Source organism: Schistocerca serialis, chromosome 12 (genome assembly GCF_023864345.2).
Source record: "Schistocerca serialis cubense isolate TAMUIC-IGC-003099 chromosome 12, iqSchSeri2.2, whole genome shotgun sequence".
NCBI lineage: Eukaryota > Metazoa > Arthropoda > Insecta > Orthoptera > Acrididae > Schistocerca > Schistocerca serialis.
Window position 1 is genome coordinate 145,289,088 of NC_064649.1, and position 12,101 is coordinate 145,301,188.

Genomic DNA, 12,101 nt, shown 5'->3' on the forward strand with positions numbered 1-12,101 from the left:
TGACCTCAGACTTTTTGCAAATGATGTACTTATGTATGATGAAGTTATGTCTGAAAGAAACTGCATAAATATTCAATCAGACCTTGGTAAAATTCTAAAGTGGTGCAAAGATTGGCAACTTGCTTTAAATGTTCAAAATTGTAAAATTATGCACTTCCTAAAATGAAAAAAATGTAGTATCCTGTGACTGTAACATCAGTGAGTCACTGCTGAAATCAGAGAGCTCATATAAATACATGGGTGTAACACTTCGTAGGGATATGAAATGGAATGATCACATAGGGTCAACTGCGAGTAAAGCAGGTGCTAGACTTTGGTTTATTAGTAGAATACTTGGAAAGTGCAATCAGCTTACAAAAGTGATAGCCTGCAAATCACTCGTGCAACTGATTCTAGAATATTGCTCATGTGTATGGTTCCTGTTCCAAATAGGACTAACAGGGTATATTGAATGTATATGGAGGAGGGCAACACGAATGTTCACAGGTTTGTTTGAGTCATTGGAAGGCTCACAGAGATACTGAAAAAACCGAACTGGGAGGCTCTTGAAGATACATAAGCTATCCTGAGAAAGTCTGTTAATAAAGTATCAAGAACCAGCTTTAAATGATGATTCTAGTAATATACTGCAACATCCTACACACTGCTCACATAGGAATCATGAGGATAAAGTTACAATAATTACAGCATGCACAGAGGCATTTGATCAATCATTCTTCCCACACTCCATATGTGAATGCTACGAGAAGAAACTCTAATAACTGGTAAAATGAAACGCACCCTCTGTTGTGCAAAATATAGATATAGATGTTGGTGCAGATTCAGATGTAGATGTTAATTTGACACCACCGTACAATAAAATAAAATTCGCAGATTCAGCTTACAATGTGATAATGTACATTAGGTAGCCAAGGGCTGCACATTACAAACATCGGGCTGTATATAGTGCTCCTGTCATACATAAAGTGGAGTAAGCTGGTTGTGTACAGATAATATAAACTCTCTGATCAGGCACATTCTAAGAGTAAATACCAAGGCATATCACTTTTTGTCGATATGCTCTTTGGTTAAAACTACCTCATGGGCCTCAATGTAATACAATGCAATAAAAAAAAAATTAGTATCACTAACCTATGGCAAATATCTGCTGCGTTTTTGGGCATTCACAGATACAAATCTAAACATCATGCATGGTTATTAACCCTTTCAGACCTGATATTTTATTTACTTAAAAAAATAGTCTCACATCATTTTTACATTCAGGTGAGTCTCCTGACCACATCTTTCTAAGAAAAAATTTCGTATGATCTCTAGTTTTCTAGATATTTAATGTACACAATTGTGTTCATCAGGTCTCAAGCTTCATTTCATACATTAAGGAGGTTAACAGTATGGATCAAGTATGCCACTCTTTATTTCACTTTAAAACAGAAGAAACAATAAAAATAATTCCAAATTACAGTTCTTATTTAAACAACACTGGTCAACAAACTGATTTTAAGGTTTAGTATGAAACTGCAAAAAACAATTTCTGTTCTTTTGGAGACACAAATGTACTTTATATTTTGTGCACTGGATTCTAGAATGCCCTGTACATTTGGGGAAATTTGCAATGATTTGGAGCTCCTACATCATGCAAAGGTAAATTATCTATGGAATCAAACTGTATCTCTGTAGCTGGTCGCAAAAACAGTGTGCAGTGAACTTTTGGAACAGTACGAGAATGGTGGAGATGAATTTCTTGGAAGAATTGTGATAGGTGATGATACATGGCTCCATCATTTTTCACCAGAAATGAAGAGGCAGTCAGTGAAGTGGCATCATGCAAATTCACACAAGAAAAAAGAATTCAAAACCACAGCTTCTGCTGGAAAAGTTCTGGCTACGGTGTTTTTCGATTCTGAAGGACTCTTGCTTGTGGACATCATGCCAAGCGGAACCACCATAAATTCTGATGCATATGTGACAGCACTGAAGAAACTTCAAGCTCGACTGAGTTGTGTTCAACCACGTCGGCAAAAGCAGGATGTTTTGCTGTTGCACAACAATGCATGGCCACATGTCAGTCAAAAAACCATGGAAGCGATCACAAAACTCGGATGGACAACTCTGAAACACCCACCTTACAATCCTGACCTGGCTCCATGTGACTATCATCTCTTTGGGAAACTGAAAGACTTCGTGGAACAAGGTTTGAGGATGATGACTCCCTTGTGCACGCTGCCAGTCAGTGACTGCAACAGGTTGGTCCAGAATTTTATCGTGGGGATATACAGGTTCTGGTTCCAAGATGGCGTAAGGCAGTTGAGAGGGATGGAAATTATGTGGAGAAATGAAAATATTGTTCCTAAAGGATGTATCTACACACTGTAAAACTTTCAGTTATGTAGAATAAAAGATGGATAAAAAAAAGTGTGCATTTCTTTTGGAGTGACCCTCGTAGTTGATAAAGTTCTGTGCAGTGTTAGATAAATGCTTAGTTTGCAGTTAATTTTTGTTGAAGCAGCTCTCCATGGTAGTCTGTCTGTTCTTTTGTAGTCTGTTCTTTTGTAGTCTCCTCATCTCTGCGTAACTAGTCCAACCTGTATGCGTTTGAATCTACTTACATTGTCTGCACAATTTTTAACCCCATCCCCACTTCATTACCAAACTGAGGATTCTCTGGTGCCTCTGGATGTGGTCTATCACCAATCTCTTCTCTTAAGTTGCGCCATAACTTTCCTCTCCGCCGTTCATTATGTAGCTGACATTCCCCTTTAATCGTGAGCATTCTTTTGTGATACCACATCTCAAATGCCTCTATTGTTCTCATCTGTACTGTTTAGTATCCATGTTTCATTTCCATATAAGACTAGAGCACAGACTAATACTTCCAGACACACAAATTTTTATTCAATAGTAATGTATTTTTCTTTTTCAGAAAAACTTGTCTTGCTATAGTCAATCTACATTTTATATCCATGTCACTTCTGCAATCTGTATAGGTGGAAAGTTTAGTTGCAAACAGGTGCAACGGAAAGACTGCTTAACAATTGAGCTTTCAGTCAAAAAGACACACACACACACACACACACACACACACACACACACACACACACACACACACACACACACGACCACTGTCGCTGGCCGCCGAGGCTGGTGTGCAAGTAACTGGTGGGAGAAGTAATCTGGATGGTGGGGGTAAGGAGGAGGCTAGGCCGGAAAGGCAGAGGGATAGCAGGGTAGGGGTGGGGGGCAGTAAAGTGCTGGAGCACACAGGGGCAAGGCGGGGAGAGGGCAGGAAGTTAGGTGCAGTCGGGAGGTGAGACGAGAGAGGATGAGGGGGGGAGGGGGGGGAGGAAAGCAGAGAAGTAAAAAGACTGTGGGTGTGTTAGTGGAATAGAAGACTGTATAGCAATGGAGTGAGAGCAGGGGAGAGTGTAGGTGGGTGAAGGAAGCGCCTAATGAAGCTTGAAGGCAGGGGGCTTATGGGAACATAGGATATATTGCAGGGAGATTTCCTATCTGTAGAAGTCAGAAAAACTGGTATTAGTAGGAAGGATCTCGATGGCTCAGGTTGTCAAGCATTCGTTAAAGTGAACCGTCTCTTGGCCACAGTTTGTCAGTGGCCATTCCTATGGATGGACAGCTTGCCTCTTGTTGTGCCCAGGTAGAACGCAGCACAGTGGTTGCAGCTTAGCTTGTAAATCACATGACTGCTTTCACAGGGGATGGGTGATGCAGAGGACAGTTCCCTCCCCCCCCCCCCCCCCCCCCCTCACCACCACCCCCACCTCTGCCTAATCTCCTAAGTGCACATAGCTGTCCCTCTTAATCACTGCACACTCCCTTAAGCAGCACTTTACTGCCCCCCACCCCTCAGCATCCCCACCCCACCCCCAGATTGCTTCTTCCATTATGTGCAATTACTCATAGTCTGGCCTCGGTGGCCAGAGACAGTGGTCATGTATTTATGAATCGTGCTTGTGTGAATGTGTGTTTTGTCTCCTGTAGAATGAGGCCTTTTGGCTGAAAGCTTCCTTGATTAGCAGTGCTTTTATTGTCCTGCCTGTGACTCAAAATTTTTACTAAGTGGGAGTAGCAATCCTTTTCATAAAATTATCATTATTCCATTGTTTGCTAGTGGCCATTTGCGTGGACAGACAGCTTGTTTGTTGTTGTGCACACATAGAATGTGCAATTTTCCTGGATTTTCCATTGTTTCACTTTTGCAGTCAACCATTATTTAGCTGCCAAAAAGCCAAACTCATTTACCACTTGTAGTGGCTCATATCTTAATCTGATTCCTACAGTATCATATTACTTAACTGAATAAACCCCCCACTCCCCCTTTTTTTATTTTATTTTATTTTATTTTTTTTTTCAATAGTGTCCGTACAACTTCTAGTTCTCCAAGTGCTTTGCCTTATATGATAGAATTACAATCTTATCAGCACACTTTAATTTGGGCTACTCCAGAGTACTCCATCTTTCACTCCTCACTCTGTACACAGACTGAATGATGTGAGGGATGGGCTATAACTCTGTCTAACCTTTTTCAGTGACCACCTTCCTTTCGTGTCCTTTTGTCATCTATATCTGCAGTCTGTTTCCAGTGAAAGTTTCAGACGATCTTTCACTCCCTGTATTTTATTTCTGATACTTTCATAATTTCAAAAAATGCATACCACTTAACACTGTCAAAATTTTCTCTGAATTTATAAATGCAATAAATAGAGGTTTTTTTTTTCCAGTCCATGTTCAAAGATAAGTTTCAGGATCAATATTGCTGCACGAGTTCTCACATTCCTGTGGAACCCAAACTGATTTTCTCTCCAATTCATCTTTTAGCAATTATATCATTCTTCTGTGGAGGGTTTTTGTTAGTAAATTAAAACAGCAGAGAAGCCGCAAATTGCATATAACTTTATTTTGACGTGTTTCACTCTACCATTGTGAACAGCTTCATAACTGTGGAAATAGAAAGGAAAACTCAGGAGAACTGCCCCAATTTAATCCTCTTCCCATTTAAAAGGTGAACTAAATAATTATTAATGTCAGTGGTGTTGAGAAACAGCTGATACCGTTAAAATTGAACAAAGCTCGAGGGCCTGATGCAATCCCTATCAGATTCTATACTGAATCTGTGGCTGAGTCAGCTTCTCTTCTAACCATAGTCTATCATGGGACTGTTGAACAAAAAACCGTGCCTAGTTCTTCGGAAAAAAAGCATACGTCACATCCGTCTACAAGAAGGGTACTAGAAGTAATCCAAAAATCTACCATCCAGTATCCTTGACATCAATTTGTTGTAGGATCTTAGAACGTATTCTTAGTTCAAACACAGTGAGGTATCTCAAACAGAATGACCTCCACCATGTCAAACAGCACGTATTCCAAAAACATTGATCATGTGAAACCCAACTTGCACTTTTCCTACATGAGATGCTGAAAGCTTTCAATCAAAGGCATCAGGTAGATGCAGTATCTCGTGATTTCCGAAAAGCATTTGACTTGGTACCACAGCTATGATTATTGTCAAAAGTTTGGCCATACAGGGTATCAAGTGAAACTTGTGGTTGGATTGAGGATTTTATGGTAGGGAGGACGCAGCACCTTATCTTGGATGGAGAGAGAACTAACTTTGGATGTGCCCCATGGAAGTGTGTTGGGACCCTTGCTGTTCATGTTGTATGTTAATGACCTTGCAGACAATATTAATAGTGACCTCAGACTTTTTGCAAATGATGTACTTATGTATGATGAAGTTATGTCTGAAAGAAACTGCATAAATATTCAATCAGACCTTGGTAAAATTCTAAAGTGGTGCAAAGATTGGCAACTTGCTTTAAATGTTCAAAATTGTAAAATTATGCACTTCCTAAAATGAAAAAAATGTAGTATCCTGTGACTGTAACATCAGTGAGTCACTGCTGAAATCAGAGAGCTCATATAAATACATGGGTGTAACACTTCGTAGGGATATGAAATGGAATGATCACATAGGGTCAACTGCGAGTAAAGCAGGTGCTAGACTTTGGTTTATTAGTAGAATACTTGGAAAGTGCAATCAGCTTACAAAAGTGATAGCCTGCAAATCACTCGTGCAACTGATTCTAGAATATTGCTCATGCGTATGGTTCCTGTTCCAAATAGGACTAACAGGGTATATTGAATGTATATGGAGGAGGGCAACACGAATGTTCACAGGTTTGTTTGAGTCATTGGAAGGCTCACAGAGATACTGAAAAAACCGAACTGGGAGGCTCTTGAAGATACATAAGCTATCCTGAGAAAGCCTGTTAATAAAGTATCAAGAACCAGCTTTAAATGATGATTCTAGTAATATACTGCAACATCCTACACACTGCTCACATAGGAATCATGAGGATAAAGTTACAATAATTACAGCATGCACAGAGGCATTTGATCAATCATTCTTCCCACACTCCATATGTGAATGCTACGAGAAGAAACTCTAATAACTGGTAAAATGAAACGCACCCTCTGTTGTGCAAAATATAGATATAGATGTTGGTGTAGATTCAGATGTAGATGTTAATTTGACACCACCGTACAATAAAATAAAATTCGCAGATTCAGCTTACAATGTGATAATGTACATTAGGTAGCCAAGGGCTGCACATTACAAACATCGGGCTGTATATAGTGCTCCTGTCATACATAAAGTGGAGTAAGCTGGTTGTGTACAGATAATATAAACTCTCTGATCAGGCACATTCTAAGAGTAAATACCAAGGCATATCACTTTTTGTCGATATGCTCTTTGGTTAAAACTACCTCATGGGCCTCAATGTAATACAATGCAATAAAAAAAAAATTAGTATCACTAACCTATGGCAAATATCTGCTGCGTTTTTGGGCATTCACAGATACAAATCTAAACATCATGCATGGTTATTAACCCTTTCAGACCTGATATTTTATTTACTTAAAAAAATAGTCTCACATCATTTTTACATTCAGGTGAGTCTCCTGACCACATCTTTCTAAGAAAAAATTTCGTATGATCTCTAGTTTTCTAGATATTTAATGTACACAATTGTGTTCATCAGGTCTCAAGCTTCATTTCATACATTAAGGAGGTTAACAGTATGGATCAAGTATGCCACTCTTTATTTCACTTTAAAACAGAAGAAACAATAAAAATAATTCCAAATTACAGTTCTTATTTAAACAACACTGGTCAACAAACTGATTTTAAGGTTTAGTATGAAACTGCAAAAAACAATTTCTGTTCTTTTGGAGACACAAATGTACTTTATATTTTGTGCACTGGATTCTAGAATGCCCTGTACATTTGGGGAAATTTGCAATGATTTGGAGCTCCTACATCATGCAAAGGTAAATTATCTATGGAATCAAACTGTATCTCTGTAGCTGGTCGCAATTCTCCTCTTTTTCTTGGTATGACTCTCATGTCTGAAGTCAGTCCTTCATCAGACGGATGCCCCCTCTTCTTTTCAGTCACTTTCTTCTGGCACAGTATCAATCCATCTGCTACCCTGATACGAAAGGAAAGAAGTTCCATTTGCTTCTTCTTTGGGATAGACAGGTTGTCTGCATCTCGTCTGTATTCCAACCAACTTTTCACGATGGCAAATTCAACAGCATGAAAAATCATACGCAAAGGCCATTTTCGAGATCTGATGAAAACTCTGTAGTAGCTTATCAATTGATCAAATAGATCCACACCACCCATTACATGATTATATCTTCTCACTATTTCAAGTTTTTCTACTTTCTCATATTTATGGTGCTTTTTGTCCCCACACTCAACTTCATCCACTGAGCCTTTACCAACAAAGTTTGAACACAATACAACTGGCCTATAGTCTAGCCACTTACACATGGTAATGTCATCAGCACTAGTGGTTTCTTCACAGTAACCACTGGTTTGTTTAATTATTGTTTTATCATCTGAAAAAGGCAAGTTCTTTCCAAATCTGTTTTGACGGAGAGTACCTGCTGCATTGATGCCTTGAGATTTCAGAACTTAAGCAGATGATAAGATGAAAAGAAGTTGTCAAAGTATAATTTATGACCTTTGCCTTTTGAGAGTGGAACAGAAAATCCTAAAACAACAGCAGGCCCTAATTCAAATTTTTTACAGCATGCAGTATTTAGTTCAGTTGTAGCACCTTGACACAAAAGGAAATCGTGCACTATTCCATTCTCTCCACATAACATGAAGACTTTGATTCCCCATGGACGTGGTTTCCCCTTGACAAACTGCTTTGAAAACATCCCAGTGAAAGGAATAATTCCTTCATCCACACAAACATTCTCTGCAGTTCACTGCAGCATTTTCGAATAGGTGTGTAAATTGGCCTGACTTTGTAAAATTTATCTTTATTTTCAGATGGCTTCTCCAGATTGTTCACCAAGTGTAAATTTGTTCATAATTATAAAAATCTGTCTCGTGACATGTTTTTCCAAAACACTTTTACCTTCGGGCTTGTATCCCAATACATTTGTAATCTGGGAAGTTTCAAAGTGCGAGTCAATGTATGCAAACCAAATAACACCTCTAGTTCTTGAGGAGTTGTCTGCTTGAATGAGGATTTGCCTTGTTGTAATGCATAAATATTAGTATGTGCTGCCATGCTAGTGAACAAATCATCTGGTATATATCTTTTGAAGTATTGTATTGGAGAACACAAGACAGATTCTTCAAAATTTGGAGCTTTGTATGTTTTTGCCATGGTACTTAGAGGCTTGCATTTCCAGTTTATGGATTCTTTAGGTGTCACCATTATGTTGTCACACAGGTTATTCAATTCTGGGTTGTTTTCATTGCATGAAAAGTACATTTCAGCATCCACCACCTCTCCATCATCTTCATTTTCAGATATGGTGTCACTACACACTTCATTCATGCCCGCTATGCCATGTGATACACTGTCATCCTCATCTTCACTCAAACTAATGTCAGAAACGTCACTATTTGCAATTATATCCATAATTAAGTCCCAGTCTTTCTCCACAGAAAGATATTCCTTATCCATATTTGTAAGTCAAAAGCCAGCAATATAAAATAAAATCATATGTACAGGTCAGTTATTCTCCTCCTTGCTGCTGGTACTGAAATTACTGAAAAAATACCACACATAACTACCGTAGCAATGCAAATACAGCTGAGACACATTTTAGGTTACGTTTCCTATTTTACACCATTAATGACCTGTTGTACACAATTGTGTACATTAAACTTACCTGATACATAACACAAATATGATCTGAATGAAATTGCTGAAAATTCCACGGAAAGAATGTCTAATCTTTCCAAAAGATGGAAAGCACACAAAACATTCATTAAAAAAACTCACAACTAGACTATTTAGCAATAAAGTCAATGAGTAATTGCTTCCCACAGAGAGACAACACCAGAGAGTATATTTTACTATGTGCTTCACAGACTGCTCACAAGAGAGCAGAAGCTGCTGGAGCATGGCTAAAAGAAACATACACAAATGTGCACAGTGAGTGTGGATGCACCTGACATTTCTTGTCAGCGAAATATTAGTGAACAAACTTTATGTACACAATTGTGACCACCAGGTCTGAAAGGGTTAAATAATTTTGAAAAGACACAGCAAAATTACAAATTGAAATTACTCTTATGGTAGTTTCAATCAAAGCACATACTGATAGGGCTTTGATTAACTCAACAAAAAATAACATGTCTTGCTGTTTATGTCACAGAGTGCCAGACCGAAGAGTTTACATTAACTGCACAAAAGCAACTTACTGCACGTATATGCCTGATATTTGTTACATGTGACCTTTGGCTAATAATATGGATTATCACATTGTAAGTTGAATATGTGAATTTATTTTATTGTATAGTGGTATAACACATTGTATTTCCACAGTTCAGAAGATGGCACATTTATCGAGTGAAGTGTGTCAAAATAAAGAAAAGTTACGTGCTACTTTTGGCTGCTCTGCAATCTTAATTTCTAACAGTCACTGTTATTCACAGGCAAAGCCTGTGCTCACTAAATTCATGTTCATATTTTACAAAAGTGACTTTTTAAATTTGTGGCTCAGCATTACTCACACTTGACAGCAACTGTTATTTTGTATTGAGAACCCTGCATTCTTATTGAAGACTGAGGTTTGTTTCACTTGTCAAACAGCATTTGAGTGAAGTATGGCAAAGAAGAGGAGCGATATCATTCGGTGTTAGTAAAGTTGTAATTGACTGTTAGTATACTTTACTGAAGTAGCTGACAGTTGCTGCTTTTGCCATGTAATGTATAATTTGACTTACCCCACATCCTTAAAGGCTGTTCTTCAAGGTGGGATTTATGGAATGCAGTATGTGAATATATCTGTGTCTACTTCTGTGTACATACTGTACAAGTTAGGATATGGTGCATGGCAGAGGGTACTTTGTAGCACTTGTAATAACTCCCTTTTGCTATTCCACTAGCAAATGGAGCAAGGGAAAAATTTACTGCTTCCTTAAGAGTCCAGATTTCTCTTACCTTGTCAGCACTATCCTTATGCGATCTATGTGTTGGTGGTGGTATTGAGTTTTTGAAGCATTTCCCTAACACTTGCATCTTCATCAAACCTACTGTTAAGAGTTCTAGCAGCGTGCCTCTGAATTGCTTCGATCTTTTTTTTTTTAATCTGACCTGGTGGGGATACCTGACACAACCAGTTTTTATTCCATTACGAGTAACTAATTTCATTATTTATCAATGAAAATAATTAATTTTTGAAAATGTAATGTAACTGGATACATTAAAAGAAGTCTACTCACCATGCAGTGGCAAGAAAAAACCTCTTCAGCATTTATACGTGTCTTCTCTTGCCACTGCTTGGTTAGTAGATTTTTTTTTTATCTATTCAGTTGCCTTACAATTTCATTATTTAATTTATTTGTAAGTTTTCCTGAGTGGTCTCATATTCCTGTGATTTATGAATTCACCTAGTTTCAATGTGGTGTATTATGTTAAAATTTCTAATTATTATTGTTAATGTATGAAACACAATACAGTAACCATAGGAATTACATAGTACACATATTGCTTAGTAAAACAAGTAGCAAATGTCTTTTTAGCACATTATGCTGCAGAGTTCTCCAAGAGAATACACTCTACACATTACAGATCAACTGAAATGATTAGTGTTATCTATGGACCCTGTGCCTAAATACATGAAATGTATTCACAGTTGTGAATATGGATGAACATCAGCTATATAATGGAATGATGTCAATGAAAATTTTTGCAGGACAAGGACTCGAACCCAGATGTCCCACTTACCACAAGTGGTATCTCTCCATCTGTGCCTGAATGGTGCAAACAATACTTATTTCCAACATAGGTAGGATAATTCTATTGTGAAAAGGATAGATTGATATTCACTGTATGGATGACATGAGTCAGACAGGCACAGTGAAAAGACTCCTTTGCACCAAATGGCCTTCTGCTGAAGTAGAAAACACACATACATTCACACAAGCACAATTCACATACTCATGGCCACTGGCTGCTGTGGCCAGAAGTATTGGTCATGTTGTGTGAGCTGTGCTTGTGTGTGTTTTCGACTTCTGTAGAAGGCCTTTTTTCGGAAACTAAAATCTATGGCAGTCTCTTTGTTGTGCCAGTCTGAAATTCAGCATCTCCTCTGTATGGTGAGTAGCAATGTCTGTTTTTGATAATATTGTTGTTATATGAGTGTGTGTGTGTGTGTGTGTGTGTGTGTGTGTGTGTGTGTGTGTGAGTGAGTGTGTGTGTGGCCAGGGGGGCACTGCATGCATGTGCACACACTCTATACCACCAAGGAAAGAATCATCCATTAGCTAGCAGTGTTCTCAGTCTTGTTTATGTTCTTTTTGACAGCACGGTGCCTCAATTATTTGGCAAGTTGTTATTTGTACTCCACAAATAATTTATATTTGGCCAAGGCATTTCCACTGTGTTACTTATAACTCAGTGAGCTTCATTACATCTTCATCTTTGAGATCAATATGTAACAATGGTCACTGTTAGCAGGGCCATTATATAAAGTTTATGATCAATAGATTGGTATCAAACAGCAAGATGTATTAAGAATTTACAGTTCCAAAGCAACAAGCATTG

General features: G+C 38.2%; 1 protein-coding gene across 1 annotated transcript in view; it reads left to right on the forward strand.

The window, feature by feature from the left end:
• Positions 1 to 12,101, forward strand: part of LOC126428008 (molybdenum cofactor sulfurase 3) — a 184,122-nt gene that overhangs the window by 144,169 nt on the left and 27,852 nt on the right. The window lies entirely within an intron of this gene.